The sequence below is a fragment of the Alosa pseudoharengus genome, unplaced genomic scaffold (genome assembly GCF_046254945.1).
Source record: "Alosa pseudoharengus isolate Yale_2024_CS ecotype anadromous, Long Island Sound unplaced genomic scaffold, YU_APseudo_1.1 YU_APseudo_1.1_scf_5, whole genome shotgun sequence".
NCBI classification, from domain to species: Eukaryota; Metazoa; Chordata; class Actinopteri; order Clupeiformes; family Clupeidae; genus Alosa; species Alosa pseudoharengus.
In genome coordinates, this window is record NW_027468837.1 from 30,045,993 (window position 1) to 30,065,306 (window position 19,314).

Here is a 19,314-nt window from a genome sequence, read left to right on the forward strand (position 1 = left end):
TAGCACTGCTAGCAGCATTAACGTTACCAACCTCCCTGCTTAACTCACCACAACTTTGTAGGTCTTGTCCCTCATGCTGGCCCTTACAAAACCCACAAACTGACTCTCGGACACACAACAGTCAATAATGTGACCCGATTTAAAGTGGCTTTCACCCCTTTGGACACTCACTAAAACATAATATATTTCATACCTGTGTTGCAGCATGTAGGCTAATGTTAGCTGCATTATGTAATGACATACAATGTCGGAAATGCTAAAGGTTAGCCTGTCGGCTACCTGAAAAGTTTGAGTGTTTAAACTAACATTTACAGTGGTCTATTTGATAGTGTATTGGCCCTGACTAAGTTCGTGTGATGTATAAACCCCAATCCTTGTTGATACAAGTACCAATATTCGTCAAGTTTTTAATCACATTAAGATTTTCGCCATAGGCAGTAAAAGACTCCGCCATCTTTGTCAATATTTTTCGCTGAGAAAGTTTAAAACTATGACCATAACGGCCTTTCCACCAATCAGAGGCATCACTGTGGGATTGTTCAGGATTGTGGGTAATGAAGTACTTATCCAAGAGATCGTGAATAAAAGGCATTTATCTCAAAACAAGGTTAGTGCCCCATGAACTCTTGGTGTCTATAGGAGCATATACAATCGCTTAGTACAGCCGTAGCTGGTTTTAAGTCTACCACGTGCAGTTAAGTTTTTATGGCTTATACCGCAATTGTCAATGGAGAAATTGCATTGAATTTTTACATCCGGCATCGGCTGTGGGCGGGACTGTGCAGCTCTATTGGAGAGGTGTTTCAGAAGGCTGGGCCTTATCAAAAATCCATGCATATGATTTGGATACGTCACATCTATGAAACTCCCGCCCTGCGTCCTGATTGGCTCTACCATAAAATCTGGTGCCGAAATCACTCTCAATGGAAGCGATCCCAGATGGATGTGAGTGGAGCTAGGCGGAACAAAATTCATCTGGCAAGAGTCAGGTTAATTCACTGGCCCTCTGCTGTGACTCACAATTGAGTAACAAAGGGAAGAACTAGCCTCTACTACTCCTCACTGTCCTCATCCAGATACATGTATAGACAGTTTTAACCCAGCTTTGCAGCTGATAACATCTAACAAATCAGGAGGAGCAACAGGACTTGAATCAAGGTTGGGCGAGTTCCTCTCCTTTCTTCATACCTGTCTTCTTACTCCATCCAAACGCGGTGATATCCACAGCCGGTGGATCAGGACGGTCTGCTGCTTTCCAAAGCAACACCTGTAGATGGGCACGTTTTAAATGGAGGAGCAAGTTGCGTTCTGTAGGAGACAGTGTCTTCAGTGCTGGAGGAGCCGGGAGTGGGAGACCTCACCGCCAGGGATGGATTACTGCACGGGGTCAGGGGGCCCTGAAGCCCAAGCCTTTGCATGAAATCATTGCCTCAATATCAACACATCAGGATGTAGTCTATGAATCTTGGCTATGAGTTTTGGACCCCCAAACCCCCCTTCCACATATGCGACAATTAGTGGGGGGCCCTTAATACATCTGGGCCCAGGGGCCTGAAAGTTCATAATCCGTCCATGCTCACCGCTAGGTGGAGGCCCAAGCAAAAGGATCCGAAGAGAGCCCTTGTAAGGGGTACTAAAAAACTTACAGAGGCCTTCAGTAGAAGCCGCGGTAGGAGACCAGCCATCGCCTGGGCCTGGCTACGGGAGAAATGCTTGCCTGAAGAGGGTCTCGATGCAGTGGCCACGGCGGAGAAGGACTTCACGCGACTGGGAGAGCGGCCTGAGGAAGCAGCCTTGGAAGATGAGGACCTGGAGCCCCTACCCCCCCTGGGCGGCTTTAGGCTGCAGTTGGCGGTGGCCCTGGCTGCGGAGCAGAGCAGAGGTGGAGCGGTGTGGAGGTGGTTGGCGGAGCGTGTTCGAGTCGGCCTGTTCGCCGGCGCTCTTTAGAAGAAAAAAAAGTTTGTTGTGTGAAATCCGATGGCACGAGCCAGAGAGAAGGTCTAGGCCTTGGCGCAACTGTGGCGGAGTGGAGCGGCCGGAACAGCGGAGGACAGCTCTGCGACATGGCAGCAGAGGAGGGACGCCAACGTTGGTAGCTGTAGCCTGATTGCGCAGGGTGGTCCGGCTGCGATGGAGCTGGAGTCTGCTGCCCCGACTGGCGAGACGACGGAATGGAGCATTGGAGGTGCAGTGCCAGTTACGGTGCTCAGTGCCGGGGAGTCTGTGGCAGTGGTGCCACCAGGTGTTGGAGGAATGTTGCGGTGGTGCACACTGCAAATGTGCGACCTGAGGGCGTTCTCTGAAGGGAGCTGGGGATGAGCGGCGACAGGCCAGGTGTTCTTCCCTTTGTTACTCAATTGTGAGTCACAGCAGAGGGCCAGTGAATAGCTATTTCCAAAATTATTGTGGAATTTAGAAATAACTTGAGGATCCAAATTATTCCTAAACACCAAACATTTTTATCCTCCAAAATCTGTCTAAATCGCCCCCAAACCCCCCCCCCCCCCCCAGCTTAATGAGAGTAAGAACATGACCAAACCATGTTTAAATAGTGATTTTTCAATCTTGAAAATGTCAAATATGGACTCAGCATCTCTAGTAACCCCTAAAAACATACTAACATTGTCCAATTTGGCCAAGCAGCTCTTACAATACGATCAATATAGGCGATTATGCTAATGTAGGCTAATTAGCTAAATTACACAAATTGCCCAACATATGCAAATTAGCATCCGGCAGTTTCTGCATGCTGGGAACCCATACAATATATTTCCATCATAAAACTTTGGTGTACTCAACATTTCCGGGTCCACAATGGGGCTGTCAACCGGATGTGAATCGTATCATCTTTTACATGAGAGATTCACACCCCTACTGCGTAGCATGCCAGAATATCCCCAAACTCTCGGATGTAAAGTTGATCTATCCAACCACTTATGGCACTGTAGAAATAGAAAAGTTTGAGAACCTGTGGCCTAAGACATCGACGTTTTGGGCAACATGATGTTGCATGTGAGATAGGTGAATTGGGTCGCGATAGTCTGTCATTTTTAAAAAGTGGGTCCCCAGAAAAAAGTTTGGAAAACACTGCTCCAGAGGAACACTAGCTTAAATCAGAAGGTTGCAGAGGAGCTAGCTAGGCATAATTGTGTTTAGCCTAAATAAGACCACGTCCTACTGAGGGGGAGAAGTATAGCCCACTCACCACCTTTGCCAAAACAGATTCGACCCAAGCCAAAAATAAGGTACAGTATGGCAATTCTCACGTAAATAATGTATATTGTGACCTAGGCTACTTTTTATTTAGCAGGCTTTTTGAGTGTGGAGACATTGATGACCTGAGTTTTGGAAGCCAGTCAGCCACATACTTTAAAAGTGAGCCTATAGGGTTGTCTCTTCTTGACAGAAAATGGTTAAATCTTACCATTATGTTTGTAGCCTCTTGAAGTTCAGGAAACAATAAAAAGGAATAAGTACAGTTCGGAGGGGGGGAAAATTACGAAGCTGAAGTTGGCCGCACATTCAGAATGCGGTGTGGTCAAGTTTCCATTCCACCTTAAATATTGCAATTTTCTACCGACAGGGGGCAGTGCTGACTGAAAATACGCGATGACACTAGCATTTGCCTAGTAGCAGACGAACATGTAGGCTACTCCTCACAGACGAATAAAAGCCTTTATCAAGTCTAGTGCATACATTGTGGAATATGAAAAACAGCTCATGGAATTTCAATTGTAATAAAAGGGTGAATTTTCACGACGAAATTGGCCATACATGGTGTCAAATGAAAGCTCAGAGACTGCAGTATCGGGATGTGGTGTAATATTTCACGGCAAATGACGTGTGGGCAATAGGCATCAAATCTAGTGCATAATTTGTCAAATATGAAATATAGCTCATGTAACTTAAATGTAAGAAAAATGGCCATTTTCCACGACGAAATTTGGCATGCAGGGTGTCATAGGAACGCTGTGAGACGGTAGTATCGGGATGTGGTGTAATATTTTACGGCAAATGATGTTTGGGCAATAGGCATCAAATCTAATGCATAAATTGTGGAATATGAAATATAGCTCATGTCAATTAAATCTATGAAATATGCCCATTTTCCACGACGAAATTGGCCATGCATGGTGTCAAATGAAAGCTCAGAGACTGTAGTATCGGGATGTGGTGTAATATTTCACGGCAAATGATGTGTGGGCAATAGGCATCAAATCTAGTGCATAAATTGTAAAATATGAAATATAGCTCATGTAAAGAAGAAACAGAAAAGCCCCCCCAAAACAAGTGCAATATGAACCGATTTATTTGACAGAAAGCATGTATCATTTACTTAAAGATTGGTCGACAATGGAGTCACCAGAAAAAAAAGGCTTTTATTAGTCTGTGAGGAGTAGCTACATCAGTGATTCTTAAACTAGGGGTCGGGGTCGCCAAAAACTTCCATGGGGTCGCCAATTATTTTCTGTATTCAGTCTGAAAATATTATTAGGGGAAACAAAGGAAAATTATATTGGCCTTTTCTGCCTTTTTCTTATTTACACGCAGTTAAGAGAAGAGAGGGAAATGTTTTCGTCTTTCAACGAGATCTGGTTCAGTCTATGGGCTACTGGTCCGCGGATAGAAACAATGTAACTATCTGCTCCCACTATGCAGACTCAACTTGTTCCCGCTATTTTAAGTAAAACAAAACAAAAGACATAGCCTACTAGCCAAAAAGGACAGGTGGCTGCTTAAAAAATGAACAAAAGCTCGGAAGTGCCATCTACAAGTGCGTCTACTCCTCCGTGATCCTCAGATGGGACAAGTCTACAGGCCGGTGAGAATAAAAAAGAACAAACGGCGCGATCGGCTTTATCAGAAAGAATTTCTGAAATAGGGCCTATGCATTCACTTGCCAAGTTAAAGATAACCTCGACCACCCACACTGTGTGATTTGCGGCGATGTTCTGGCGAATGAGAGCTTAAAAACTGTCAAAATGAAACGACATCTCAAAATACAGATGTCGGCTCAGCACCGTGGAGGAAAATCTCTGTGTCGCCGTATGCAGCATTCCTCCTAGAATTAAACTTGCTCACGGAAGCATGCCCACCCTTCCCATTGAAATTGTTAAAGATAGTAAACCAGAAAAGGGAAATAAAAAAATACTGTTATTGTTATTGCCATAAATATAATTAATGTAACGTTGTAGGCCTGGCCTAATGCTGCATGTGTATGTGTATGTGCGTGCTTGTGTGTGTGCGCGCGCTACGCACATAGCGCTCTGATCTGATATGGTGGCAGCCTACACTTGTTTAATCGTGATTGTTTGGTTTTCTCGATTCTTGTTCATATGGAGTAAATAAAACAAATGACTTTGCTTTCTCGTTTTTGCTTGATTTAGTTGTTAACGTTTGAGGGGGGTATTTGAGTAAGGACTTAGAATGGGTTTGGGGAAAGTGGGGTCGTCAGACCTCGCCATACTTTTTTGTGGGGTCGCCAGACAAAAAGTTTAAGAACCACTGGCCTACATGTTCGTCTGCTACTAGGCAAATGCCAGTGTCATCGCGTATTTGCAGTCAGCACTGCCCCCTGTCGGTAGAAAATTGCAATATTTAAGGTGGAACACTACACCGCATTCTGAATGTGCGGCCAACTTCAAGGAACACCCCAGATAGCAAAATTTCACCGGCCCACCTCTGGCCCACTACCTTGCCTCAGGGTTTTGTGAGTGTTGGCCCAGTTCTGGCTGGGCCTCCGGCCCAACAATGGCCCAGTTACTGATAACTGACACAAAGAATTTCCTCTGGCCCAGATGTGGCCCACACACTGCAAAATGACTCTCATTGTTTCTGTTGGCCCAGGTCTGGCCCACACACTGTAAAATGACTCTTATTGGAACTGTTGGCCCAGGTGTGGCCCACACACTGTGAAATGACTGTCATGCATTCTGTTGGCCCAGGTCTGGCCCACACACTATGTAACTGAGTGTTGGCTGAGTGTCGGCTGGGCCTCTGGGCCTGTACTGGCCCACGCACTATAAAACTGATCTGACTGAGTGTTGGCTGAGTGTCGGCTGGGCCTCTGGGCCTGTACTGGCCCACGCACTATAAAACTGATCTGACTGAGTGTTGGCTGAGTGTCGGCTGGGCCTCTGGGCCTGTACTGGCCCACACACTATAAAACTGATCTGACTGAGTGTTGGCTGAATGTCGGCTGGGTCCCCGGGCCACATGTGGCCCATTAACTACCAAAAGTACTTGAAAATAAACACAAATCCAGAACTAGTAATTAAAAGCACAAGCTACTTTTATTACCAAGTTTGACAAACACAACCTTGCAAATAAAACAAACATTTAAAAATTATACAAGCTTTTACATACACTTTAGAAATTAAACAAGGTAAAATATACAATCTACTTTTATCTACAACAATCGACATCTTTCATATACAAAAACACAAACAATTAAACATTTTAAAACTGTATAATGATTCAAAGAAATAAATTATTCTAAATTAACATTAAACATTTACAGAAATATTCTATCTCTCTCCCTCACTCACTCACTCTAAAAGAGTAATTCCATTGTCAGTAGTTGTGGGTTGTGAGTTAAGTGTTGTGCTGGTGCTTTAAATTCTGTATTTTTGTACCATGTACCATGACCTACCCAGCTACATACATGCAAACATACTCACTCTCAAAGTATTTTTCAATAACAGCAACCTTTGCCACCTGCCTTCTCTTTCTGTTGCCGCTTCATTGTTGCCTCCACCAGTTTCAGCAGCACTACCAGCCGGGGGTGTCTCCAAACTGCATTTAGGTATAAAAGAATATTATAAGATCATTATGAGGTCTAAAGCAAGATTTCAACATGTCATCTGTCAGAGAAGTTCTGTTTGTCCACTCAAATATACTTACAGATAGCCACCTCAGCTCTCTGTGGGGGTTGATCAAAGAGTTCTTTCCATCCATCCTTCAATTTGAGATGCATGGACAGCATGTCATTTCAAAAGAAAAGAAAAAAATCATTAAACAATTTATCCTTTACTGTCTGACAAAATATTACTAAAGCCCAGTCTTGCCATTCTGCAGCTGTCTTGGTAACACCTCCCTGGTAGTTATTTTGGGCAACATTGACATTGTGTGATTGTTAAATGCTGATATATTACCAATGACAATCACCAAGAGCAAGACATATTTGTCAACACATACAGACCTGAAGCACAAAGGCTTGTGGACTTCCTTCACAAGAGCCTTGTGGGTGCTCCAGTTGGTTGGCCATGTTTTCAACAGCGCATGTTTCCTGCCCACCCCTGTTCTTTGCTGACATAATGGATGAGGCAAACCAAAAGCATCTAAAAATGACACATCACAAAACACAGGCCTAGATGAAAGCTGATTCCTATGATTTGGCTCATCTAAACAAAAACGTATTACTTATTCTATTAAATCAATGTACAACTTACCAAGAGCTCTTCAGGTCTCCTGTTTTTCCAACACAATAAATGGTTCACACATGTATACACGGGTAGCCTTCTTCATCCAAAGGAGTGCAGGCAGGTCTCTGGTCAGTGTGGCCTGGATTCTGAGGTGTACATTTAAAAAAAAGTCACAGTAACGTTAGGTTAATGGAAGTATATGTGTTCAAAATGATTATATGATCATAAACAACCCCTCAGTACAAAATACAGAGCTTTACATGACCAGGACAGGACCCACCCTGCTACCATCTCTCTCTCTCTCTCTCTCTCTCACACACACTTACACACACAGACACTCTCTTAAGGCATACAGTCTCAGTCCTGCCTGCCTAAGTTGGATAGATAACAATGAAATGCCCAATTACCAATAGCTATATTCTAAGTCATGCAATACTGGTTAACTGTTAAGCTATTTCTAAAATGATTAGATCACACTTTTCTTTGAAAACCACATAATTATGCAAGTATAGCTAACGTTACAGCACTGAACGTTTTTGACCACCAACACTGACGTTAACGGTAGCAGCTAATTAGGCCAACAAAGTAGGCTAAGAAATCATAACGTATGTTACCGCTAGCTTCGTCATCGTCAAGGGGGTTAGATTGAAACACCCATTCTTGCTACTTGTTAAACTTTGTCTGCAATAATCAGCCTACGTACATTCATAATGATTTACATGCAATAACAGGTAAAGGTAAAGTTGCATGTTACTTACCACAGGCAGTGTCCAAAACGAGACAGTTTCGCGCCGTCATGCTGGTTTCAAAATGAACAGTTGCTCGCTCGTGGCTCTTCCACATGTAATGGGCCGACAGTCACTTTACAGAATTGGGCCATGTACGTTTAGCGTCCGGCTGTCGCAACATTTTTCATTTTTGCCGCCAACAGCCGCGATACTGATCATTGTTCGTTCCTGAAGTATCGGGCCACACACTGTATGAAATCCGTCTGCCGAGATAGATTCGAAAACTGGCAGTAGCCCATCAAACCCCAATCGGGCCAAATAAGACACTCAGTAATCAGCCCAACTACTGCGTGTCAGTGTCGGCCCATTCAAGGGGACAGTGCCTCAGCCGACCTGAAACTCCGCCGACAGTGGCAGCACTCAGCCAGGATCGGGCCGACTGTGTTTACTGTGCTTCAGCCGACTCGGACCTCAGCCGACACTGCCAGCACTCAGCCAGAATCGGGCCGACTATGCTTGCTATGCCACCCAAAATCAGTAGTAATATATGTTCTTACCTTAACTTTCACGAGTTGAGTCATACCTCTCCCGCGCCGGTAGGTGCACTCAAATGCTCTGTCGCGCAGCGCGAATGTGTTAGCATGTTGCTATGCTAGCGGGCTCTGCCGTGGCCGTAGAGAGAGGAACATAGCAGTAATCAAACACCTCCACATTTACCCTACTTAAATACAGTTGCACGAGTAGTTGATAAAAATGTGTACGTCACACAACATGAAACGTGGCGATTTTCCAAGCGAATAAACAGGAGAACTACAATGTGTGGCGCAATAGCACTTGGGAGTACTTCGACCTAGCGTGGTAGCCTAATATTATTAACACCTAATTGTAGATCCTATCCACCACAGAGTTTAGAATCCATGCTGGATCGACCCTCAGCCTCTCCCTCCCCTCTGAGCGAGAGAGAGGCACACACACTAGAGATGCGCTAATGGGCTATTATTTCAACCATAACTGCATAGCAAAACTTATCATCCATCAGCCATCCATCAGCACCAAAGTTTGTTGACCAATTTTCAAAACCGTACAAAGTCGTATTGGCTAGGCCTATCCCCAGAATATCAGCAGCAAACTCCGTCTCTGTCAAACAGTCTCCAACCCAGATAGCAAAATTGTTCCGGGCCTTTTATGGCCCAAACACTGTTTTTAATTTTGGCAATCATACCGCCAGGAATGCAGGGCCAAAACCGGCCCAAACAATTTTGCCAAAAGCATGCCAGAAAAATGCCAACGCTTTACCAGAAGAGAGCCAGAAGACCCTAAATTGGCCCATATTCATGCCATAACTATGCCATAACATCGCCATTGAAAAGCCAGATGTCTCCCGAGCACAGGCCACAACTCTGCCAGATTATATTAAGACAACTAATTTGGCCCATATTCAATATCTGCGCCCAACAGCAACCATGCAATTCAAAGAGAATCAAACCAGGAAACCATAACTGCTGAAAATTAGTGTTTATTTTCAATAAACATAAACATATGACCTAAATAGGTAAACATTTACAATAATTATTTTAAATATAAGAAAATAAAATTATTTATTTAAAAAACATTTATGATACAAAAACATTTATGATACAAAGCTTGGTTTTAGAAATCACACTTAGTTGTGTAAACCATGAAAGACAGCAAACTTATAAACGGTAATGTATGTTAAACTGTGGCCAGAAACAGGCCAGAGTGGAATGTGTATGTGTGGCTGACTTTATGTGTTGGTGTGTGGCTGACTTTATGTGTTGGTGGGTGGCTGACTTTATGTGTTGGTGGGTGGCTGACTTTATGTGTTGGTGGGTGGCTGAGTTTATGTGTTGGTGGGTGCCTGACTGTGTTGGTGTGTGGCTGACTTTATGTGTTGGTGTGTGGCTGACTTTATGTGTTGGTGTGTGGCTGACTTTATGTGTTGGTGTGCCTGACTATGTGTTGGTGTGGTGTGTGGCTGACTTTGTGTTGGTGTGTGCCTGACTATGTGTTGGTGTGTGGCTGACTATGTGTTAGTGTGTGCCTGACTATGTGTTGGTGTGTGGCTGACTTTATGTGTTGGTGTGTGGCTGACTTTATGTGTTGGTGTGTGGTGTGTGGCTGACTTTATGTGTTGGTGTGTGGCTGACTTTATGTGTTGGTGTGTGGTGTGTGGCTGACTTTATGTGTTGGTGTGTGGTGTGTGGCTGACTTTATGTGTTGGTGTGCCTGACTATGTGTTGGTGTGGTGTGTGGCTGACTTTATGTGTTGGTATGTGGTGTGTGGCTGACTTTGTGTTGGTGTGTGCCTGACTATGTGTTGGTGTGGCTGACTATGTGTTAGTGTGTGCCTGACTATGTGTTGGTGTGTGGCTGACTTTATGTGTTGGTGTGTGGCTGACTTTATGTGTTGGTGTGTGGTGTGTGTCTGACTTTATGTGTTGGTGTGTGCCTGACTATGTGTTGGTGTGGTGTGTGGCTGACTTTATGTGTTGGTATGTGGTGTGTGGCTGACTTTATGTGTTGGTGTGTGGCTGACTTTATGTGTTGGTGTGTGGTGTGTGTCTGACTTTATGTGTTGGTGTGTGCCTGACTATGTGTTGGTGTGGTGTGTGGCTGACTTTATGTGTTGGTATGTGGTGTGTGGCTGACTTTATGTGTTGGTGTGTGGCTGACTTTATGTGTTGGTGGGTGGCTGACTTTATGTGTTGGTGGGTGGTGTGTGGCTGACTTTGTGTTGGTGTGTGGCTGACTTTATGTGTTGGTGGGTGGCTGACTTTATGTGTTGGTGTGTGCCTGACTATGTGTTGGTGTGTGGCTGACTTTATGTGTTGGTGGGTGGCTGACTTTATGTGTTGGTGGGTGGTGTGTGCCTGACTTGATGTGTTGGCGTGTGCCCAACTTTATGTGTTGGTGTGTGGCTGACTATGTCTTGGTGGGTGCCTGACTGTGTTGGTGTGCGGCTGACTTTATGTGTTGGTGTGGTGTGTGGCTGACTTTATGTGTTGGTGTGTGCCTGACTATGTGTTGGTGTGTGGCTGACTATGTGTTGGTGTGTGGTGTGTGCCTGACTTGATGTGTTGGCGTGTGCCCAACTTTATGTGTTGGTGTGTGGCTGACTATGTGTTAGTGGGTGCCTGACTATGTGTTGGAGGGTGGCTGACTATGGAGGACACTGACTTTGTGTGTTGGTGTGTGGCTGACTTTATGTGTTGGTGTCTGGTGTGTGGCTGACTTTATGTGTTGGTGGGTGGCTGACTGTGTTGGTGTGTGCCTGACTGTGTTGGTGTGTGCCTGACTGTGTTGGTGTGTGCCTGACTGTGTTGGTGTGTGGCTGACTGTATGTGTTGGTGGGTGGCTGACTTTATGTGTTGGTGTGTGGCTGACTTTATGTGTTGGTGTGTGCCTGACTATGTGTTGGTGTGTGGTGTGTGGCTGGCTTTATGTATTGGTGTGTGGCTGACTTTATGTGTTGGTGTGTGGTGTGTGGCTGACTTTATGTGTTTGTGTGGTGTGTGGCTGACTTTGTGTTGGTGTGTGGCTGACTTTATGTGTTTGTGTCTGCCTGACTATGTGCTGGTGTGTGGCTGACTTTATGTGTTGGTGGGTGCCTGACTATGTGTTGGTGTGTGCCTGACTTGATGTGTTGGCGTGTGCACAACTTTATGTGTTGGCGTGTGGCTGACTATGTGTTGGTGGGTGCCTGACTATGTGTTGGTGGGTGCCTGACTATGTGTTGGTGTGTGGCTGACTTTATGTGTTGGTGTGTGGTGTGTGGCTGACTATGTGTTGGTGGGTGCCTGACTATGTGTTGTGGAGGGTGGCTGACTGTGTTGGAGGGTGGCTGACTATGGAGGACTAGGCTTCTCCTCCTTCTACCCCCCTCTCGATCGCCAGACAAATAAAACCAACGCCTCAACCATTGCTCCACCTCCTGGTCCGTGGATTCTCTGCATCCAGGATTTCTCCGAATGGCTTCTAGAAACATAAATAATTAAAGATATCAGGGCAGGTTTCAGAGTTGAAATATAAGACTTTTTAAAGACAATCAATGCCATTTAAACTTAAATTTCATGTAGGCCTTTAAGTTAAGTCCCATTCTTCTGTTGACTTTGTGTGACAGACTTAAGGGAAAGGGACAGCATAATTATACATTATTATATTTATTATTATTAATATTATTACAGTTTCCAGTGTTTCTCACAGAACTGAGTTCTATTTGTGGTGGTAGGTTTGCAGAATTGACTTGAATTCAACAGTTTTTAACAAATAAGCGTAGCGTGGTTATGATGCTAACCAGATTTAAACACAATTTAGTACAACCTGGAAAATCATTGTCTGGTGGTCAATGTTGATATTGTGGTGGGCCGCCACAAATAAGTCAGTGTATGGGAAACACTGGTTTCTTTACCACTGTGGCGTTAAACAGGCACAGACCTTACAAAAGAGATGTATACATAGCCTGACAAGCCAGACTATATCATAATGTGTAGTCTGACCACAAATGATAACTAACAAATGATGACTAACACCCCTTTCACACGTACATGGTTATTTTGAAAAACAAACAATATTTATCTGCGTTTATGCCCTTTGTTGACATACAAACAAAGACTACAAAGTTGGCAAATTAACCTAAAAATGTTTCCTGGTACGTCTAATGTACCTGTAATGTAATGTACGTCTAATCTACCTGTAACAACATTCCTGACTTCTAGACCCTGGAATGACGTTTTGCCATGGAGGCCTGTCCAATTCATTTTGCAGGCCAAGTCATTCTGAATAAGCATCTTCATGACCCTCCATACAGTGTCCTTGAGAGTCACGCCCCCGGCAAGGCCTAGTATCAGCACCTGGAAAAATAAAAAATAAAAGTTTTGAAAATATGAATGTTCATTGCGGAGCCGGGGCAGTTCATTCACAACATGGGTGGTTTGTTCTTTTAACCCTCTAGAAGCCAAATAGTTAATAGTGGGTCAATTTATATTTTCTTAATGTAGAAAATCTTGATCTAACAGACATTTAAGATGAAAATCCAGTGTGAACCCTGCATGTATTCACAAAAAAATGCTAAGACAAAAACAGTACAGAAAAGATCTGGTCCAAATACTAATGATAAAAGTAATTATTACCAAGTCCTTTCTCTTCTCTGGCTTGGTCTTAATGTCGCGGTCCAGCGCCAAAAGAGCCTCAGCATCCCTCAAGGGCAGGAAACTTCTGTCCATGTGGTGTCCATGTGGTGTAGGTGTAGAAGAGAGATCCTGAACAATCCGCAGCAGATTTCTCTGCATATCACACATCACCTCCTGCTTGGCAATGATCTCTCGGAGTAATGCTGCAACTAGAACATTTTAAAAACTGTTCAGTCCTTGCTAGCTATAACATAGAATTGTAATGTAAATGGGAATAGAGCATAAGGTCTCACCAGAGGGCAGGTCCATCTCAGAAGCAGCATGAGAGGCAAGATGGAATGGCTCAGGAGTTCCATGGTGGCGAGACGATTGAGGGGCAAGATGGTAGGATGGCTCAGGAGTTCCAAAGGCGCGAGATGGCTGCAGAGAGGCAAGATGGTAGGATGGCTCAGGAGTTCCATGCTGGCGAGACGATTGAGGGGCAAGATGGTAGGATGGCTCAGGAGTTCCATGGTGGCGAGACGATTGAGAGGCAAGATGGTCGGATGGCTCAGGAGTTCCATGGTGGCGAGACGATAGAGGGGCAAGATGGTAGGATGGCTCAGGAGTTCCAAGGTGGCAAGACGATTGAGGAGCAAGATGGTAGGATGGCTCAGGAGTTCCATGGTGGCGAGACGATTGAGAGGCAAGATGGTAGGATGGCTCAGGAGTTCCATGCTGGCGAGACGATTGAGAGGCATGATTGTATGATGGCTCAGGAGGTCCAAGGGCGTGAAACGGCTGCAGAGAGGCAAGTTGACTAGGCGGAGATATTTCTGATGAGGAAATGGCCTCACGCAACACTGACGGCAGAGGTGGAATGGAAGGCGCCTTAGGGAGGACTGGCTTGCGCTTCACAGGCTCCTCGTCAGACTCCTCCTGACTCGAGAGGAAGCGCTGGTTTGGTCTTTCAGAGAAATATAACAAAATATTTAGAACCCTGCAGCCATGTAAGTTTACACTGCCTACTATGAAGAGACCCATCTATAAATGAAACTCTATAAAACTGAAGTTAAAGTAAAACCTCAGTTGCTACTTCAAGTGCTACTTCTTACAGAAATTTGGCAACTTAAATGCTTAAATCTTTTTACATGCCTTAGTTTAGAGACAAACATAATGAAGACCAGGTGTGTCAAACATAAGGCCCAGGGGCCAGATCGGGCCCGCCAGCAGGTTCTTGCGTAGGAAGGGAAAATTAGAAAAAAAGAATAATCCCATCCAATTGTCTTCAACAATGTGTAATAAGCAATATTTCTATGATTTGATAAATTGCATTATTAAAAAGCACTATAACCATCTTAAGGAAGGAAGAGGCTGAGAAAACTGACATGGAAGTAGGGTATTTCAAGAGAAAAAGAGCAGTATATGATAGCAGTACATGATTTGTACTTGCTTGTAAGTGAGTATAGTAGAAGAGTATATCAAACAACAATCTGATACCCATGCAGAAAAATGATAATGACGGCCCCTACAAGGTCTCATTCCAACAAATCCAGCCCACTGCCCAATAAGAGTTTGACACACCTGATGTAGACAAACTGAGCAAAATCTGAGGGCAACAATCATTATCCTGGATTCAGCAGATGTGTGACATACCTGGTTTTTCTTTTTTCTGGCCTCCCCTCCTCTGCTTCTGACTGGAGGTCTGTGTCATCTTCTGCCCGGCGAAGTTTCAACCTTGCCTCACTAAAGCTATCTGTCAAGAATGGAAACCAAGTGAAAAACAAAGCTTTACCCAAACCGGTTTTAGTGTTGTGAGATTAGATCATGATTGTTATATATTAAATCATTCGGTTCTTGTAATGTCTGCATCCCAGTGTCAACTTTACATTACAAAAAAACAAATAATACACTTAATGGCACCAGTCATAAACATAAAAGTGTCATTAATGTTGTGCGTCATGCTAATAGGGCTCACTCTTATGTAGACACCTTCAAATAAAGTGTTACTGTTACATTTAAATTTTAAGAAATACATAAAAAAGGTGGCTTGATTTAGTTCCCATGAACAATGGATTAGAGTGAACACTCACTTGCTTTGTAAAGAACCCTGATGTCATAACTTGTCCAGGTCTCCTTAGGCATCTCACAGTTCTTGATGGCCTTCAACATGGCATCGAGTTTGTAGTTAGGCCATTTACAAGTCTCTGCTTCCACCCACACACCTGGCACCACCTCCACTTCATTCGTCTTAACGAAGCTCACTATGTAATACACTGAGGGTTGGGGGGGGGGGGGGGGGGGGGTGGTTGGGGGGGATTGAAGTTATTTTAGATGTAAAAGGGGAAAGACAACGAAACTGCCCTGTTCCCCAAATGGCATCCTGAAATATTTTAATACGTCATTCAGCCTTGTACATTTTAAATCTGAAGACAAATTTGACACTACAAAAACTCCTACTTCATGAGAATCAACTGGGTAATGAAAGAATGTCTCCATCTTTGCAAATTCACGGTAGATGATGTACTCCTGGTCTTTATAGACAATTATATTTTCCACCAAAGCAACAATCTGATTGATTCTAACACAGTTGTCTCCTTCTGTAATTCTGACGCGCACATCATTCACTACCAGTTCTCTGAATTGTAGAACATCCCCTTCAAACAAGTCTGGTACAGGCCCATTTCTATGCTCTATATTTACTTGCATTTTTGGCCACTTAACCTCAACGCTAGGTTTTTGGTTGTGAACTTCAGACACTCTACGGATCACCTGAGTAAGAGGGCTGTGTGGTTTCCTGATCATTTTTTTTAATGTACACAGGTAATTTTCGAATGGAAACCCAGAGATCACATCTAAATGACCATGAATCTTTACATCATCACTAAGATGAATCAACCCATGTATATTGTAGACAACAAACTCAGGACCATACAATTTACTAAAGTGCTCCACAAATGACACAAGTAACCTTTTCGCAAAACCATTCAGAGCTGAACAAAGGCAGGGATTGGCTAAAATCGAGATGGCAACAGACAGCAGCATGAAGTTGTTATACATTTCCTCAGGTAACACACCCCTAAGAACAAGAGGACCGGTGTACAGAAGGAACTGCCTGAGTTCAGTTGCCTTCCACCTTAGTCTTTCTGCCAGACTCCTTGGCTTCCTAGCAAATTCAACTGGGACGAATGCTTTCAAACTTACCAGCTTTTCAGAGATCTCCTGCATGTCACGACCTGAACGACGACACCGAAGAGGACCAGAACTGCCAAACCACAAATCTAAGAGCCTCCTCATTACTCCCAAACAAACCAAATGCATATAATCGTGAGGAAACTGACTGACCATACCGATACCTGCTTCAAGTAGAGGGGAAACTGCTATGTGATGTTCCTCATCTGTGCCCCTCGCAAATGACTCATCAGTCCTATCAGCAGGACTTACCTCTGGGAATGTCATGCGGTGACGAGCATAAACACCTGGCTGTAAACACTTATCACATCCTGCATAACCTGAATGGCCTTTCACCTGTTTGATAAAGGCTCTAGCAGGAGCATCACAAATGACCGAACTTACCTTCAGGAACATGGTTTTTGAGCCTATGACAAATCCCTCTTTCAGCATTGTCAATTCTTGAACAAGGGCTCCAAGATACTCCTGCAATGAAGTGGGTTTAGTCTCACCACAGAACAAAGCAATTAACAGTGGCCTGCTGGAAACATAGTCTTTGTGACGCAACATGCCTAACACTGGCCAGAACTGAGTCAACGAACTCTTAAACAGCGGCAATCCATCGAAATTAAGCTGCAACATAAAGACGTTTCTATCTGGAAATTTGGACGACAAATGCTCAAAGGTTTTGCGAAACATGTTCAAAATACCAAAATAGAAAAACACCCCACCAGCCAACCTTTCTAGAGTGTACTTGGTTGCCGTTTTTAAAAGGGTTCTCCCATCCTTTGGAAGAAAGGGGTGATGCACTCTAAGGATGCACAGAAGAGCAGACAATGCCACTAATGACACACCATACTCAACAGCCCAGTCAGACAGAGCAGTGGACAAATCTAATGAAGGAGAAACCTCATCATCCTCCTCATCATCTTCGGAGACCTCATCATTTTCAGAGACCTCATCCTCACTCACCATCTCATCACTCACCATCTCAGTGTCCACAACTTCACCAAAGTCACTACTTACCATCCCACTGTGCTCTACAACACCTGTGCAAAGACTTCTTTGTACCTCTAAAATTCTGTCGTTTGTCCTTTTTATGGCTCTCTTGCGCATGTTACTCCACTGGGACCGCTCCATTGTGAACTAGGGGAAACCAAACACATCAGACATTTGTTAACGCTACTGATTTATTTAGAGAAAAAAGAGAAGAGAAAGGTCTTTGTATGTCTTGAACAGTGTATGTCCCAAGCAGTCTAGGCTGTACTGTAGGGTAAACCTTAAATAGTCACATAAAAAACAACTCCACTGCTCATTTGATTTATTTGTATTGAAATTTGAAATCAAATCTTTCAAATGTCAATAAACATACGCTGTTCGAGGCATACAATGTTACACTAACCAAATAAAACAGCTCCGTTCAAAAATACTTAGAGAAGGTAATGAAACATATTTCATGTTGAAGCCTGCAGCTTATTGATAATTTCATAGATTGTAAAAATCTGTCAGGCTCAATTGTGGAATAAGATAGCAACCATGAAATGAAGAACATGGAAAAAGACATTTTTTGTTGGTGAGGCTAAATACAGTCATATTAATATAGCCTAAAAGTATTCACCCCTTGCAGACACGTGACTTAAGTCACGTGACGGCTCCATGCTGGACAGCAAAAAGATAGGAGACGGACGGCAAATTACATTGTCATAATGATTATGATGAACTGAACACCATTACTATCATATTTGTAGTTCAATGTATTGCTGTTTGGGGTCTGATAGTCAAAGAAAGATGCCAGTGGTGTTAGATGAAATGGGTAATGATCGCAAATGTAAAGTTATTAAAACTGGTGGTAACAGCAGGGGGAGATAACGTTAGGTCGTAACCTTAGGCTACTGTAATTAACATTATAGTAAATGAACACCCATAAGTATTTCTGGACTAAAATATTGCAAAGCGATTTGGTTACTTTATTTGTCTTGCTTTTATCAGTTGTAACATAGTCACAACGTTAAGGATGTCATATCAGAACATGAAATAATAACTTAGCTGCCACACTTAGAACAGAGAAGGTTTAAAGCGGAGCATCAAGGATCTTTGCTTAGAAGCTAGCTATTCTAGCTAACGTTTATCGTAGCTCATAGTGCTAGGGCTAATGTAACTCGTCAGTTTGTACGTTGCCCAGCGAATAAACTTACTTCTTACATGTCTAAAGTTAAAGAATTGAAAGAAATAGGAAATTAAAAAAAACCTTGAACGGTATTATCTGTTTACATTCAGATCTTGCCATAGACTTTGCCTAAATGCTTGTAGTCTGCCGTCCTGTTCAGTCTATGGTTGCCATAGTAACCGCTGCTGTGCTTCTTACACTGACGAGATAACCATGCAATTGTGGTTGAAATGGTTATGGTTATGGTTATGGATTTAGCAGACGCCTTTGTCCAAAGCGACATATAAATACAAAACAACATAATAATATTTAAAAATGAACAGGGAACAGATTAAAATCTAGGTCAAATATAGTAAGGAGAATAGTTGTAGTACACAATAATATCAATTCAATCAATAGCCTAATAAAAAAGCAATGTAAAAAAGGGGAAAGGCAATAATAAAACAATAATGTCAATTCAATCAATAATATAAAAACAATAACATGCTAAGACTACATTAAGGAGAATATCAAGAATAAACAATAATGTCAAATTAATTAACAGCCCAATTAAAATAAAACAACATTATATAAACCATAACACATAAGCGCTTAAACAACTAAGTATATGTTGAATAGGAATGTCTTTAGACCCCTCTTAAACGACCCAAAACTACCACAGGAACGGAGACCACTGGGCAGTTCATTCCACCAAC

At 43.3% G+C, this 19,314-nt stretch overlaps 1 long non-coding RNA gene across 1 annotated transcript; it reads right to left on the minus strand.

Annotated features, from left to right (window-relative positions):
• Nucleotides 1-6,577: 6,577 nt before the first annotated feature.
• Nucleotides 6,578-8,220, minus strand: LOC143104135 (uncharacterized). Its single transcript, XR_012983007.1, has 4 exons — nt 8,183-8,220; nt 7,202-7,570; nt 6,904-6,958; nt 6,578-6,795 (listed from the first exon to the last, which is right to left on the minus strand). It is a non-coding gene; the product is annotated as an uncharacterized LOC143104135 (long non-coding RNA).
• Between the last annotated feature and the right edge of the window lie 11,094 nt (nt 8,221-19,314).